This window comes from Megachile rotundata, chromosome 6 (assembly GCF_050947335.1).
Source record: "Megachile rotundata isolate GNS110a chromosome 6, iyMegRotu1, whole genome shotgun sequence".
NCBI classification, from domain to species: domain Eukaryota; kingdom Metazoa; phylum Arthropoda; class Insecta; order Hymenoptera; family Megachilidae; genus Megachile; species Megachile rotundata.
Genome location: NC_134988.1, coordinates 4,195,262 through 4,213,434, shown reverse-complemented (window position 1 = coordinate 4,213,434; position 18,173 = coordinate 4,195,262).

The window sequence follows — 18,173 nt, the reverse complement described above, 5'->3', positions numbered from 1 at the left end:
ATTTCAAGCATGCCAATACGTCTGCAACACGTCATCAGACAAAAGGGATATCCCACAAAATATTAAATTAATATTAAAATTATAATTTTGTTGTTACATACACTATAAATAAGAAAAAACTTTATGTAATAATAAGTGTTCAAACATTTTTTCGGCACCAATATCGGGTCTAATTTCGTTTATGATTTATTATGTAGAAAACAATAAAAAATAAAGTATTTAATTTTACATATTTGTAAACTAGAATATGCGCTTTAACTTATTACGGACTAAAAATTTCGATAATCAGATTGCAAGTAAGTACAGGAAGCTTTAATTTCGCAAATACCGTAGTGTCCGAATATTAAATCGAGTAACTGTACCTAACCTACTTTTTGTACAAAAATTAGATTAATCGATCAAATAGTAATCTAACCGAAACTATAGCACTGTTAATGTAATAATGAATTAAGTAATTAAGTTGGTAAATGGGTTATCTATCGTACTCGAATAATTTGAAGTAATTACTGTCCTACATATTATTCATTCCTCATTGCCAGTTCACTAATTAGTATGAGCTCGACACAAATGCGATTCATCGTTAACTGTATGAATAAAAAGCGTGTCTTTTCTTTTCAAATAAGGATTATTGATATAATCTGAACATTTTTACTTTCTTGTTATTAAAAGGTGCTAAAAATGAACAAAAAGTAATACTGATGTTGGGATGAAAAAGAGGTTTGCGTATAATTAAATATTTCAAAAGCCATGCTAGATATTTTATATTACGATATTCTGGATGCTTTTACAAATTAAATTTAGAGTGCGGCTGAAATAACAATTTTTAATTAATTTAAATAATAATTAAGTATAAATAATATACATATACATTATATATATATAATATTAAGTGTAAATAATAAATTATTATTGTTGGAGTTTTGAATTTACGCGCTTTTAAAACTCTTAAATGAAGAAATTCGCGGTCCTTCGTTTTCTGTTTTTGGTTGCCGTGCAGCGTTTTGTGTTTGGTGAATCGTTCGTGACTTTACGTTTTACAATGCCCGGCGTCTTGTAATAATTTATTTTTGCGTGTTTTAATAAAAATAAACTGTGTTCACTATTAAAAATCCATCAATTATTAATATATTTTATTTAAGTGACAAAATCTATTCTTAAACAAGGGATAAATAATTCTTATTGCAACTCTAACGAAAATGACTGCAATGTATTCAATAATATAAAGATTTGTATAAAATGGGTTAATATGATACAAACAAATGGTTTCATATGATAACATTTCAGATTGTCGTTTGTTACTACGTAGAATAACATAATAAACATGCTCATAATATAAATTGTTATTACAACAATCTAAATATTGGAAAGAATATGTAAATTATAAATCAACACATAGTTTTAAAAAAATGTAGCAATCTATGTTTTTTTCTCCTAAATTATTGATAATAAAATTTACTTTTAAATGTCTTTAATAATATTACACATTTGAAACACTATTTGAATATTACTTAAATAGTAAAATATTTTAAAATATTAAAAATATAACAAAAAGTACTGTATAAATACCATTTAAATAAATTTCTTCCTTTTCTTCCTGCATTTTAATGAAATTAAAAACTGTGATAACATTTATACCTAAAATGATATTTCACTAAATGAAGGTTTCAGTTACGTAAATTGCAAATTTTTTTAATACCGCACGTGCATATAGGCCCCGACATATTGCGATTGTAAATTAAACCCTTGTCAAATTACGACCAGTGAACTCGAATCCCCCTGGATCATATGCTCCTTTTTTTTAAGAGTTTATTTCAATAAATTGCATAGAACGCGCTGATTGCATACACTTTATTTCGACAGTAAATTTGGTACAAAAAATGGTTAAAAGGGAACGTAACCAATATTTGAGGTATTCATTTGCCGAAGTAATTTATCAAACAGAAATGCTTTCCATACTTTTTTATTCTCTTATTTTCATTCAATTATTGATATTAAAACGATTAACTTGACGTAGAGAGATTTATATGCTAATGAAAGAAATGGTTCCGATTATTAGTAACAAAAAACGGATAACATTTTTACGTTTATTAAAAATGAGGAACAAGAGCTTTCTATGAATAGCTTATAATAAAAAAAATTTTTTAAACGTATAAATTATTAAATCAGTAATCTGAAATTATTAAGTAATGTTTTAATATCATTTTCTTTCGTTTTGGTTGAAATTTCAAGTTCCTACGTTCACTAAATTATTAATTTAATTCAATTTGCTCTTTTTACGTTAGAATTTCCTGCACCAATTTCTAAAGAGTTTTACGATGTCACTATATCATGCAAGATACAAGGCAAGTGTCGCAATTGGCGAGCGTGTAAGATTTAAGTGCACATGTTAACACATTTATATGCTAAAAATATTTACTGCGATTGTTCATTAGTTGCCTATCATACTGCTTTGTAGTGCTTTATGATTCTTTGTGGCCCTATGTAATCCTTTAAATTCATTATAATTCTCTCTGAAAGTAAGAATAAAGGTACTTAAATATAGTAAGATAAAAAGTATAATGTATAATGGAGTCCTTGAAGATAAAGATATATAGGGTGTCACATTTAAGTTGACAATGTATTGTTACTAGATAGAAGATACCGTATCCTTTAGTATTTCAAGTGGGGAGTCAAATGGTATTACTAATTTTTTAATACAAGGGCGTCTTCGTAATGTATAGTAATGTAGCGGTGAAATAATACCAACGCAAGAATAAAACTTTGATACTCTTGTCATGAAACTTTTACCAATATATTTCTGACAATGTCGTGATTAAAATGAGACCTAATATGATGGAATTCGGATTGTACTTACTTGTAATTTCAGACATTTTGCTTGTACAGGGTGTTCCATTTAAATTGACATTCGAAAACATCAAAAATTCATGTGATTTAAGAGAAACAAACTGACACGCGCCCTTTAGTATTTCGAGTCAAATGGTATTACTCATTTTTTAATGCATAGGCGTTTTCGAGGTTATTTCAAGGTCATCTTGTCACTTTTTTCATAAATCCATATTTCTGATTCCAGAATTATATTCTACGCGAAAAAATGCACGACTTTTGTTTGATATATTTTGTTGCAAGTTCAATATTGAAGACTTAAGACTGGATTATTGACATATACATAATGTGTAAACCGTATCAATAATTGGAACATAAAATGTAATCTCTTTCACTAATTGCAACGGAAAAGAATGCTCATGAAATGTATGATAAGTGAAGAATGAAATTAATTTCTGACATTGCTCGGAAGCAAATGGAACAATTAATTATTAAAATAATTTAGATTAGATGAAACGTCGATGATAAATGTAAAGTTTAAATCTTGTTTTAATGTAATACTTCTATATTATTTTATTGACTCAAATTCCGTTTTCCATATCATGAAAATTATAATAATCTGTTTATTTACGGATAATTGAATAAATACAGTGAATTAAGCAGTGACACGAACATTGATTGTATTTATGTAAAATAGAATCAATAGACTCATGTCAATATTAAGAAACAATTTTGGAGTATCGATTATTGATCCCCGTAATTATTGAATTTACAACAAAATTTGATATCATTCCTTAAATAATAATTTCACAAATATTTCTCAATTTGTTTAAACGAGCGTTAGTCACATTGATTTATGTATGCAAGAAATATTTAATATCTAATAATACAGAATTTATTTTAACCTAACCTATAATATCTTAGACAGTTGCGGCAGTCAAAGTTAACAAATTATTACTGTGATATTGAAACAGAAAAAGTAAGTATAAGAATGTAAACATAATTTGAATTTCACGATCCTCAATTGTACATTATGATTAATATTGAATTCACTATTACATCATAATGGAAATACAAGTAGGGTTTATTACGTAAAGTGTAATGTACATCCTGAGTGTAACTTGATATTATAAACTTTCAGAACTTAAAATTGTATTTATATCTTATTTGATTCAAATTTAAAATTATTGTCATAATTTGTTTCGATAAATGTAGCATTCAAATATACGAAACTTGGTACTGTTAGTTATTTTCACTTGAAACTGTACACAAATTCGCAGTCACTCTTACTCACATAAAAATAAAAATATGCATTTTCCAATCTAATTCTAATGGTTTTTACATAAAATAATAGGTTAAACCCTTCAGCTAACACTCAGCTAACACTTCAGCTAACCCTTCAGCTAACACTCATGAAAAAATTGTTTATTAGTTGTTTAATAGTACGTTATAATATAAATTGTCAAAACCATCTACGTGACAATTTAAATACAATTTATTCAAATTCGTGATAAATCAAAAAGTTTCAGGTTTATTCCTGAGGAAAATGTTAATATTTAAATTAATATTTAATAAGTTAATATTTAAAAATAAAACGGTTGAAGTGTCAATAATTGGAACTGGATTATTAATTGGGTCATTTACCTCAACAAAGACTGTAACAGTCCCTCACCCAGAGAAAGTTGACAATTTTTATTTTCAGTGAACATGTTGATGTTCAATTAACAAAGTATACTCGCCATAGTAATTTAAAATAGAAATCGTGACTAATTAAAACCACACGGTTGCTTTTCTCACGTGTTGTACTATTCGTTTTGGAACTTTATTGCAAAAGGCTAAGACATACACGAACATTTGCATCGCAAATCGACTCTGTTGGTAGTGTCGATGAATTTCATTCGACATGATTCAGATAGGGGATTCCTCCGTGTTTGTCGAAGAGGAAAATTGGATTATTGTCACTGTGCTTGCTTCTTCAGATATTCGTGAAGTTGTCTATTATATTACCGTTGAATTGCGCGTATTCATATTATAAAAGGAACTTAAATCAGGAACCAAAGCGACACATCGCAAAACGATGAAAACATTTCATTAATAAAATGTGGTTTGACTTCAAAGCAAACGATACTGTTAACCCTTGGCGGCCACACAAGGGTACGAAACGACCCCAGCCAATTTTAACCACTTTATGTCCTGAAAATCTGAATAAATGCCTATATTGAAACCCCGGTATTTTTACTATATTTTTTCTCAAACTGTTGAATGTCAAAAGTATTCAGCTAAAATTTTAGCTTTTTATATTAAAATCGAAAAAATTCTGAAGTTTTCTCTGTAAACCGTCATTTTTTAAATTCTTCCACGTTTCTGAATTTATTTCCATATTCGACGTTTAAAGGGTATAGGCGAATAAATGAGTGCCTTTAATGACGTTAATGGAAATCATTTTTGTCTACCTCTACTTGAAGGGTAGTTACAGGGCGAAACGCAATTTATAGCTTAAGCTTTAACGTGAAGTGGGGTAAGTGCAGACTGGTTTTTGTAAAGTTGGTATTCAAACGTAAGTATTTTCAGTCTGCTACGTAAATACTTAACGCTGTCGATATCGAACGCTTTGCACAATTACTACTATTTAATTAATATTAACTAGAACCTTAATTTTCCTTGTACATTTTGATTTTGATAGGAAATTGATTAAAATGTCAACTACTCTGCACTTTCCCCGAAAGTGGGGTACGAGCGTAACCTGAAGTTAAAATACTTTAAAACTTTATTTCATGTGCAATGGGGCAAGAGCAGAATTATTTACAAATCTGCTGTAAAATACTTTTTACTGCATTATGCAAGTACTCTAAACTGCAAACAAGTACTCTTAGCTGAAATATAAAAGGGGATATAGTGAAACAAAAGAAGGAAACAAACATACTAAATGGAGAAATTTCACTCATATTTTAATAAAAATAGCCTGTATACGCACTTGCCCCGTTTATGAAATTACCCCACTTCATCTTGTATCTTCTGTTGCACACTACGGAAAATTTGGAAAAAATCAGGGATATTTTGCTTTATAGCTTATGTGTTTATTAATTTTCCTAGAATTTTCAAACGCAAAATGAATTTTTAAAAAGTTCTGAAAGTTTAAAAATATTAAAAAATATTTTTTTGTATAATATTAAAATTTTTTAAATAGGAATTATCAAGCGATCACGTTTATGTTTTTACAGTAGACGTGCTTTACGATTATTAATCCGTAATTTTTCCAGGTTTTTTAAAGTGGAACATAGTTGCAAAAGTCAAAAACCGATATCAGGTTATATTATTATCTTAATTTTCCATGAAACCATGTTCATATTTTTATTGTTTCAGTAGTTTAAAATTATTAATACACAATTTTTCTGTTTCTTCATGGAAGCGTATCATATACATATAAAAATAATTGCAAACCGATATTTTCTAATTACATTCATTCGGGACAGCGTTACTCGTAAAAATGTGGGTCGTGTTTATTTATTTTTGAAACAGGTATTGTTTGTATACCGTGAATCTTTATTTTTTTTACGAAGAAATCCAAGACTAATGAACATTTTATCAGCACAGTTATGTAGATTCTTTCATGCAGTTTCAGCAGATATCCTTTGATACAAATATTTCTTTGCTGCAAACTCCGGGTGTTTACTTTTGTTACCCACTGTCTATTACCCTTGCCACCTTTCAACATAATTTTATTGAAAAACAAACCTGCTTCTACTTTTAACAAGCTTGTAAATTCATATGTTGCATATTCGGTGTAGCATCATCGTTAATGCGGCGATCAACATATTCATGCAATATACGAGAACAATGTCCGCTTGTCAAGAAAACTGTAGATTTTCCATCCGGAGAGTTCTTTGATCGCGTACGAGTTTCCAAGGAAGTAGTTTAGAAAAGATGAAAGCGTCTAAAGGTGCATGAAAAGTTGTTGGTGTCCTGTTAAAAGTTTGTGTAGTTTTAAAGTTTTTTGAAATACAAACTGAACACGACGAGGTGTATACTATTGAGTGGCCGCGGTACGTTATACACCGGTCACGTTTGAAATCGAAAAGTTGTACTCCATAGAAACTCGCTCCGCCGAAAGTTCTGACCGAGTTTCGACCATGTGTACTCATCAGCGAGGAATGATGGAATTATAAGAGAGTGTACAGGAGAATGAAAAGGAAGAATAAGAAAATCTCATTAAACTTGCACGCGTAAAGGAGACAATTGAATGAAGCACAGGTTATTCTAAGGAACGGGAGTTGCTGATTACTTTTAGAATCGGATAAGGATTAAAATAGCACAGGAGTTTTAAATGCGATGATTGTAATTCAGTGTGAGAAATTACTGATTCTTGAATTGTTTATACATGTAATTATATGGGAGTGTGTAATTAGTGAGCAAAGGTCCTCTTCACTTAAATTTTCTTATCTATTGTTGATAAATTATTTTTGAAAGCAGGAGTGATAAAATACTTTTGATATATAGGAAATATAAAGAACAGTTAATATTTGTATACATTCGCATATATTAAATATAATTATATTAGTATCTGTATTTTATGATGCAATTTTTATTAGGTTTTTATTTTATAGAAAATTAAGATGTAAAATTATAACTAAAGTTATGTCTAATTATAACTGATGCTATAACTAAATAATTTTATAACTGAAGTTATAATTGAATAATTGTATATTAAAACGTACAGTTTCTGATAAAATAATAGGAATCTACATCTGTGAAAGTTTATATGGCTATAAACTTTTATAAAGGCTATAACATTTCTATGGCTCATTAAACAATATTCATAGCATGTTCTAGTCGATAAATTATTACCGTCTCATATATTAAGTATGTATTAATTTAATTATTTTCATTATTTAATAGAAAAAAATCTAGAGGGTAATATTTTTTGAAATGAAGATATTTCATTTATAATAAATTCATTTCATGAATTGTAGTAACGCTTCCTCAGTATTGCACAGAAATATTTTACAATGATATTTTTTCGTAATATAAATACTGAATCATAAAAATATAATAATGTACTTCTAGGACTTCTCCTTACACATTTCTTTGCGAACCCCATTCTATAATTAAATTTTTAAATATTGTTTAGTTATGTTAACTAGTTAAGTAGTAATTTTTATTCAATAAGTTATTTGAATAAAAGTAAAAAGTTATGTAAAGTTAAGTTATTTTAAGGGAAATGTAAAGTTAACCCTTAACAATCACACTTCATCAGAATAACACACTTGACACTCTGATTGTGAGACGTTTAAGACGCCAGCTACTAAATATATTCCTTTCGAAGAAGCAACTCATTATCTTAATTTGAAAAAAATCATAAATAACCTCCCAAAGTTGTTTTAACATATTTCACATCTGACTGTAGTACTCTCAAACGTTGAATGTAAAAAAAATTCAGAAATCTGTATAAATTGAAAAATGAGGTTACCACAAAAAAGTTTTTTCGATGTTAATATAAAGAGCTAAAATTTTAACTGAACACTCTTGAGATATTACAGTTAATGAAAAAAATACCGGGGATTTATAAAGAGTATTTATTCATATTTTCAAGGTATAGTAGCTAAAATTGAAGCTAAAATGGCTGGAGTCGTTTCATATCCCAATGTGACCGTTAAGGGTTGAAATTGATTCGCGAACTACAATTTAATCTATGCCTTATGATGCTACATTTTATTCGCTTTAAATATTCCAAATAAGCAAAAATATTATTACTAACAGAATTCGTACTTGATTATTAATTCCCGAAATTCGTTTGACCATTTGAACATTTACCTTAATCTACAGATATTTCTTCAAATATTCATACCAAGAGATGAAAAATAAACTGAATGAATGATACCCATTACTATCAATAGTTCTTAATCTTAGCTTGTAAGTACACCTTCTTGCTATTACAGATTGGTTAGTTTTACGAGATCAGTTTTTCCGCGGGCGATTCTCAAGTTGAACCAGAGAAATTCGTCGAACAATTTGCAGAGCTTTCCTCTACTGTGATCGATCGTCCCTATGCTACCCGCCACCACCACAATTAGACAGACCAGTCTTCTATTATATTTACCCTCCGGCCGACCCATTTCACGAGTTTATTTCCAATCGCTTCGAAACCTTCGTTCGCATGCTTCTCTAGCTCACACTAAAGGGAGCATTCGGCTCTAAAGGGACCCAACAATTCGATTATTTTATTTTTCGTGTAATTGAAAGCCTGAGAACGTATTGTTCAAGTATTTTTATAACGCAGAAAATGACCCTGTATAAATCATATGAAAGAAATGATTTTCGTCAAATTTTTTAGTAAGATAAAGTGGGGTAAATTCATAAACGAGGCAAGTGCGTATACAGGCCATTTTTATTAAATTATGAGCGAAATTCCTCCATTTAGTATGTTTGTTTCCTTGCTTTGTTTCACTATATCTCCTTTTATATTTCAGCTAAGAGTACTTGTTTGCAGTATAGAGTACTTGCATAATGCAGTAAAAAGTATTTTATAGCAGATTAGTTAATTATTCTGTTCTTGCCCCATTGCACATGAAATAAAGTTTCAAAGTATTTTACTTCAAGTTACGCTCTTACCCCATTTTCGGGGAAAGTGCAGAGTAGTTGACATTTTAATCAATTTCCTATCAAAATCAAAATGTACAAGGAAAATTAAGGTCCTAGTTAATATTAATTAAATAGTAGTAATTGTGCAAAGCGTTCGATATCGACAGCGTTAAGTATTTACATAGCAGACTGAAAATACTTACGTTTTAATACTAACTTTACAAAAACTAGTCTGCACTTACCCCACTTCACCTTCTAACGTTGCGCAAATCATGCTGATCAAAAATTTTAATAGATAAAAATTCCGGAAAATTAAGTTTCAAAGGCGTGAAAATTTTGGATTGTTACTATGCAATGATTTAGGATTTTTGCAATGGTAACCATCATGTTGAATATTTGGAGTATTTGGATTATACATTTAGATCAGGAGTTTTTTATAAACTCGTATGGACTGATTGCGAATTTAAAAATCATTTCTCATTTTTCAGTTTTTGAGAAATTCAACTTTGAAAAAAAAAAAATGCAAAATTCGAATATTTGTAAGTGTCCCTTGTTCTAACGCTGGTAGCTATTTTCTTATTGTAAAGATGAAATTATTATACGTACTGCTTTAAATAAAATGGTATAAGTTACTGTGATATCTGAAACAGCTAAATACGTTTAAACAATGATCAAAATAGAAACATAAATAAGAATGCATTAATTTTCGCGAATAGAGATTTGATATGTTGAAACGTTTCAGTTCTTAACTGTCAATCAATTATTTTGTCTTAAACACAATAGGTGATCGATGTAGTTATTTTAGTAAATTTTAAGATTTAATTTAATTTCCTGTATGGGTTAATTTATGGTATTCTTATGTTATCAAATTGAATCAAGGCTTTGATATTCTAAAATTGATTGTTTAGATAACATGTAGAAACCGAATACAAATTAGATCAATAGTTCCAAAATTATACAACACGGTGTCATGGGACGAGATGGTTGTTCACACGGGTGACATGAAATAACCAAGTGATGGTTCCTGAACTAATATTGATTTTACAGCTCTAACAGCTGAATTAAAAAATAGTTCGAAGTTGTAAACCTATATTTTTTATAGTTTTGTTCGGACCATAAAATTTTGGAGGTTTGAAGCTTTTTAGAATTGTAGAACTATTGAATTTTAGGATTTTGATGGTTCAGAATATTGAGTTTTTGGATTCGAAAATATGTAAATATTAGGATTTTAGGATTTTTTAAGTTTTGGAATTTCAGAACCTAGGTTTTAAATTAAATTTGAAATTTATTAACTTCGACATTTTAGAACTTTGAAATTTGTAAATTTGAAACTTTGAAGTTTCGAAATTGTGGAATTTAGAACTTTGAGACATTGGCATTTTGCAACTCTGAAGTTAAACATTGAAACTTCGATATTTGAGAGCTTTGTAACTTTGAGATTTTGACATTTTCGAACTTCTAATTTCAGGAATTAGAAGTTTCCATACAGTGACTGGTAGTATGTCAACCGGTGAAAACACGAAAGTTCTTAAACAGTACATAGAATTAGTTCCCTTTCTATTGCAACTGACCTTGAGTGTCATCGAATGGTCTTCGTAACAGTTAATTGCATTCGTTTCGAAACACTCTATCTGACTGTAAATAAAAGACCATACTATTGCATTTAAATAGAAACAGATTTTGCTTTCATACCTCCTGAACACGAACTATTGAAAAACCAGTGAAATCTGATTATGATGCTTTTGACACTATATAAGTTTTATTTTAATGCGTCATCATAAAAATGTTGGTATCATTAAAGGCAACCGATTTATTCAGGGAACCTCTTTTAAATGCCTCATCTTATATATTTATTCGGTATTGTTGAGTGTAGAAATGCAAAAACCATAAACTTAGTTTAATTGTTGGCATTATTTTCATAGTTTGTATTGTTTTAATTATTTGTCATAAGAAGAAAAGCCATTTCAGTTTATTATGTATTTATGCACATTTTGCGTATTGTTAAGTTCAAAAGACATATAAAGGAGCAAATGAAAGACCTGAGAGAAAGGTAGAATATTGGTAAATTCGCGTTTAATTGGCAACCTGGACGGTGATCTCTTTGCGTGCACAGGGACGCTTTTGCGAACCTGGGGCCGTTCAGGCCGTGACTATGGGGGACGTTTTTCGACGGACCCCTGAGGCCTCCATCGATCCCGATTTGGACGATGCTTTGCATTTGGTGAGGGTCCGCGGACGTTCTGAGACGTTCAGGCTGGTCCTAAGAGCAAAGCCGCCAGGTATTCGCAATGGTATAGGCCGGAGTGGGGGAAGGGCCACGTGATAGGGCCGCTACGGCTTATCAATTGCGAGTATTCTTTCGATGACCGTCCTTTCGCTCGGTTCGTTCGTTCGCTCCTCGATACAAGTCATTACTTCGCTATAAATTATTGTTAATAAATAAAGATACGCGTTTGAGTTGCCTTAAATATTATATTCGAAACTGATTTGCAATTTTGTTTTTGTATATGTATTGTAAATTATTCAATTTGTTTTTTCCAATAAATATTAATTAATTAATTCATTGCCTTTGTTATTTGTATTGTTATTTATATCCCTATCAGGTATACTATGTTTTACAAATTAATTCGATCTATAGCACTGTATGTATTGCGAACTTTAAACGTTTTGCGCTGCGTAGCAATTTGACGAGAGTTAAATCACGACAATGTAATATTTGATCCACTCGTCGATTGTTCATGATATTAAATGTCACACAAACATGCAGTGCCTGTTTAGACCCCACAACGAATGATATATGGTGCTAACCGATAATAATTGATTGGCGAAACAAGAGCTTGGAGTAAACACTTCATTTAACATTTAACGCAGTGGAACGAAATTAACGTTAAAATTAGTATCCTCTTTGCCGAGCAAGATAGTCGCGGTTCTTGTATCACGTAATTCAGTTTATAACTTTGCCCCTTTATGCTAATTTGTGTAATTTTAAGTCACAGAGAAAACGGTTATCGTTGCTGAATTATGCAGCTCGAGTGTGAATTCTAATTTTAATCACAACAATTTATATGATAATTTCATGCTAATAATGCTTGTTGACATTAAGATTCTAAAAGCTGAAGTTTTCTGTGATTAACATACTTTTATGATAAACAAATACTTGGAAATCTTTTTGTAGCAGATGTACTTAATAAATTAGAAACTTTAAATTCTCGTCTTGTAAATCTGTATGTGTTCAATAATTATTTATTTGGTACATATTTATTTGGTACACATGTAATATTTATCTTTGTAGTGTAAAGAGTGTATACATATATGCTATTTGCAAATTAAATTATTTTGAAATTTTAACATATTCTGAAGCTACAATTTTCCAAATTTTTTAATTCTTAAATTTCTGAATTGTATTACCCTTTTATATTTCTATATCCCTAAATGTTTAAGTTTAAAAATTCATAAGATACTGTACTTTCGAGTTTTCAGGAAGTTTAATAACTAATTTTTAATGTAAAAATTTAGAAATTTCCATCTTAAAAATTTTTACAAATACAAATTACCATATTCTCAAACTTGTGAATACTCAAACTTTCATATTTACAAATATTAAATTTTCAAAGTTATTAACTAAAAGATTATTAATGCAGAAATTTCAATTTTACAAATATTCAAATTTACGGATCTGGAAATCTCAAAAACACAAATCTACCAAGTTAATAATTTTCAATAATACAAATAATCACATTCTCAAATTCGCAGATAGTCGAATTTCGAGATTTCATAATTATCAAATTTTCGAAGTTAATAATTAAAAAATGTTTAATGTTGTGATTTATGAATTTTCAAGTTCACGAATTTAATAAGTTCAAATACACAAATTCACAAATTTAGAAAATTTCAAACATAAAAAGCTTCACATTCACAAATTGTTTGATTTATAAATATCGAACTTCTAAATTTCCATAATACTATATTTCAAAGATGAAATTCGAAAATCCGACAATAACCATTGCTTCTCAAAATATGACCTCATATTTAGAAGAAATACGTGATATATCAGAATTTCTAGTGAGTAAATATTTCACTCGCAGTATGACCCGAATGTTCCATGTATCGAAGATCCAACTTATATATGTCATGGCTTATAATTTGGCAGTTAAGGTGGATGCAATGGCAGCCGTATAAAATATATAGTCAACAATATCCACGATCGCGTTCAGCGCTTAAAGAAACTCAATAGAATTTTATGAACTTCGTAAATACTTGCCTAAGCTGACTCGTGGGAGCTTGTGGCTGCAACAGGGAACTTTCCACATGTTGAATGTGAAAAACTTTATCGGATTTCAATAATACACGTGTTCTTGAAAAGATGTATTTTACGAGATTTTCATAGTTTAATGTTGTATACGAAACTGAATCATCCAAGTAGTGATTCAAGGATAAGAATTTTGTATTTATAAGGATGAATGACAATTTTTGAATTTTAACAAACATTGCTAACCGATCGAATAAGAATACAAGTATATTTGTGTAAGTGTATTTATCGTATTACTTGCACCTTTTAATTTCACTTAATACGCTTATATTTATTATTAAATGTACTTTATATTCCATTGTAAAATTAATATTAATTGCGTGTATATTCACTAAATATATTTAACTAATACTTATTAATTATAATATAACTCATATTTATTATTTTGTACATTTTTGTAGAACGATCATACTTTTCTTATTTTTAACTATACAATACGCTGATATCGTCTGGTAAATTAAAAACAACTGGCTTAAGTAAATGTATAAGGTTAGATGTGAGTTGTCAAAAGACACCTTTCAAATTTTAACATAAAATTATTCTCTAAATTGAATCATTTCCCCACAATTAATTGTTTGAGTTTTATACAATAGTTGTTAAATTAATTCAGCGATATAATTTTCTTCCAGTTCATCCTAGATCTAAAAATATACATATGATGTACTAATTTCTACCATGAGGTCTTTTAACGCCTTAAGTATTTCATGACAATTTTAAACCATTTTACATATAAATATCAACACCATTTTGCAGCGTCATATCAATTATAATTAGATTAGAGAATTCCGATTTCAGTTGTAATAACGAAAAATACAGGAGTTGCGACATAACTTTGATATTCGCTTATTTCCCGCCTGTTGCGATTTCGTGTACACCACCATATTTACATATACATATATTCTATACACCGATGACTTAAGCTAGAATTTACAGTCTAAATAATCTCTAATAAAAACACATCAATGTATCAATAAATTCCTCAAATTATCTACATTTCACTGATAATTTGAAATCTCAACAGTTTTGGCAATTATTTGCATTCAAACGAAAGGGTGTCAAAAGACACATTTTAATCGAAATACGTATACACAAAATCGTGGTAGAAATAGTGTTAAGAGAGTCCAAATACAATTTATATTTCGTCGTACGTAAATCTTTGCACCTCCTTTACGAATGCATTCAATTTTCTTGTACAAATGACGAATTTACTGCGGATATAGTGACATGGAAAATTTTCGGTGTGAAACTATATAACGCTGAATAAATTTTAATGAAATGTACAGAGGTGAGGACCTCTATTTAACCAAACCACCTCGATTTTGATAAGCCAGATAGTCGAGAGTTCACTGCACTTTATACTGTCCACAAGAACTGATACTGATTTACATTTTTATTGAGCAAATTACGATTATTCCGCGTAATTAACGTTTGTGCGCTTATTCGAGGTATATAGGGTGATCATAGATTTACTAGCCAATGTTTTTCAAGTCTAGTTATTTTTTTAGACTGCAGTGTATAGCGCGATGACTTTTATTCAACATGAAGCAGAGTTTCCAACTTCTTTATTTCAGATAAAATTTTCGGTAATTGTGCGTTTTATTTTTTACGGAATCCGTTTCATCCAAATATTTGGCCACTAAAACAAACTAGTTTTAAACTCGGTACTTTGCCACGTCTTGTATTTTAAAATTCCAACATTTTAACTTTTCAAATTCCAAATTTCCGAAATTCACAAACTCTCAAATTTTCAAATCCTTAAATGCTTGTAATTATGTAATTTTTTAATTCTGTGAGTTGAAGTGAGGTGAATTTTCACCTTCACTTCAGATAAAACTTCCGAATAATTGTATTCTTTATTTTCTACAAAACCCGTTTCACTCATACGTTTTGCCACTAAAACAAACTAGCCTTCACTTGGTATCACTATATTTGGAAACGCTCGGTACTCTACTTTGCCACACCTTTTATTTTTTCCGCATGCGTAATAAATACACACCATTTCTGTTTTCTCTTATCTCGAATAACGATATATTGCACTAGAATATCACTAAACGCTTTCTGAAATGATGCTGAAATAATTCTGTACACCTTGTAGTAGAAATAAATACTCAGACAGCAACGACGCAAAATTAATCATAACACAAATCTAACAAAAGTGTATTCTAGGTACTGGTAGTTACATTGAACACGAAATGCAACATATCACTGAGAAATATCGGTAAGTAATAGCAATACGAAACATTCGAAGTATTTCTTCTGCTTTTGACCTTGACCCGAAGACCATCGTATGGTACATGGTTGAACTTGTTTAAATATGCGTCCTCGTATAATATAAAAAAATGTTCAGCATTTCATTTAAAAATCTGAAGATCACATTTCTCGAGAAATTACACAAGTGTAAAAAATTGATATATGTCCTCATATTGCTAATAAAGTATATTAAAACATCTTCCTCTTCCATTTTCTGCAATTTCTTACAATATCCGCGAAAAACGCCGGGTCGTAAATGCACGAACACCCTGTATATATTCATTATTTCGCAGAAATGTAAATTTAATCCTCGTATATTTCGTAAACAGTATAATTATGCCACTTATTGCTGGCACTTGCCTCTTTAGTATCGTGGATCGCAATTGGTTAGATTAATCGATGACAATTTTTATCGTGCGGAGAAACGAATTCAGCGAACGATACAATAAAAACACGCACACATATGTGCCCATCGTATCGACGTCTCCTTTCTATGACAGCAATTTTTCAACTTATATGAAACGTAAATCGCGTGTATAAATAATGCGAAATGGTATCGACTGCATCTCGTAAATAATACGAAACGTTACTGTGTCATGCTTAATGCATTTCCGTCTTGTTTCTATGCGACGTTTTTATTTTAAATCGTATTCGAAAGGTTTACGACGTACTTCACGATTGACTGACAGTACATCGTTCGAATTAAATGTACTTGTTATGCTGCAAATAATTGTCCCTTCATTTAACGTTATTCAGCTGTTAATCATACAACTTGGCGGATAATTGTGTTGCAATGAATATCTGTTATTTAATAATTTAAATAGTTAAGTATAATTATTTTTTAAGTTAGGAAATAATTTATGTAAATATAATTACAAATTATTTAAATATACAACATTTTAGTTAGTAATGTTCACTTTGTAATGTAAGGTTTGTAATGTTCCCTTTTGTTTATTGAAGGCTAATTCACGTTTCAGGAAATTTTTAAGGGTAGATTTTTAGGAGAAGCTTAACTTTTCTGTTTAACGACAGTGGTAAATTAATTTTCCGAGTTTGTTATTTACAATTTTACAGATTTACAGTTGCCATTTTGTGGTGATTTTTTTTGAAGGATATGTTGAAAAAGGTCTTTAATTAAGCATAAACATTGAGGTATAACTATCTAAAAAATAAATAAAAAAATGTTTTTACTGTTGTGCACAAATTAATAAATAAACTAGTAAACTAATAAATGGGTTAATAAACAAGTGAAGGAAGAACACTTTTCTTTGCTTAAAATTGTTCAAACCATTATTTGTCCATTGTTTTAAATCGATTAATGATCGATTTTTAATTAACTGTAATTATATATTTATTTCTCGCATATTTATATAAAAAATGTGGATTTAGGAGATCTAAATACGAAAGCTAAAAAAATACTTCTTTCATTAATTTCTTTATAATATTGAAAACAATTTTCTCATTTATTGCAAAGTACTACAAGTTATTGCCAGATAGCTTCTATTCCAACTAAAAATCTTTCCAAATAAATATAAAAATCTTTTAAAAAGTGAAATCTGTGAAAAGTAAACAAAAATGTCTTTTTTTAACTTTGAAAATAAATATGCCGTTCTACTATTTCTCAATGAATAAGCTGAACTACGCAGAATTAATTAAAAATGTTTAATCAACAATTTCTTATAATTATACTCATAAAGAAACAATTTTAGTTAACAAGAACGCGTAATTTAATTATTTGGCTATATATTAAAATATAAATTGATACAAACGTTCAAAACAATTTTTAAATTAGTAATATATGAGAACTGTATCATAAATCTGTATACATTTTAAATTAACTTTGTAATTAATTCCTCATTAACTCTTCCAGTAATTGTAATATCTCGTAAATCAATACTTTATGAACTTTCCACGTTTTCAGGATCGTCATGATTGTGCGTTCCATTTACAATGAACTGTATAATAAATGAAGTGGAGAAGAATGAAATACACCAAATGTATTAAATTTTGTATAAAAAAAATTCTACGATTTTCAAAAAACCACAAATTTCCAAATTCTCAATTGTCTGAAGTTTTAAGCACAAAAGTTTTAACATTTCCAAAGTTGAATTTAATGTTGTAGTAATAGGAGAAGACCTTATATTAAACAATCTCATCCTAAAGTATCTTTGAAATTTTTTTAATTTTTCCTGAAGGAAATCAGATTTATTCT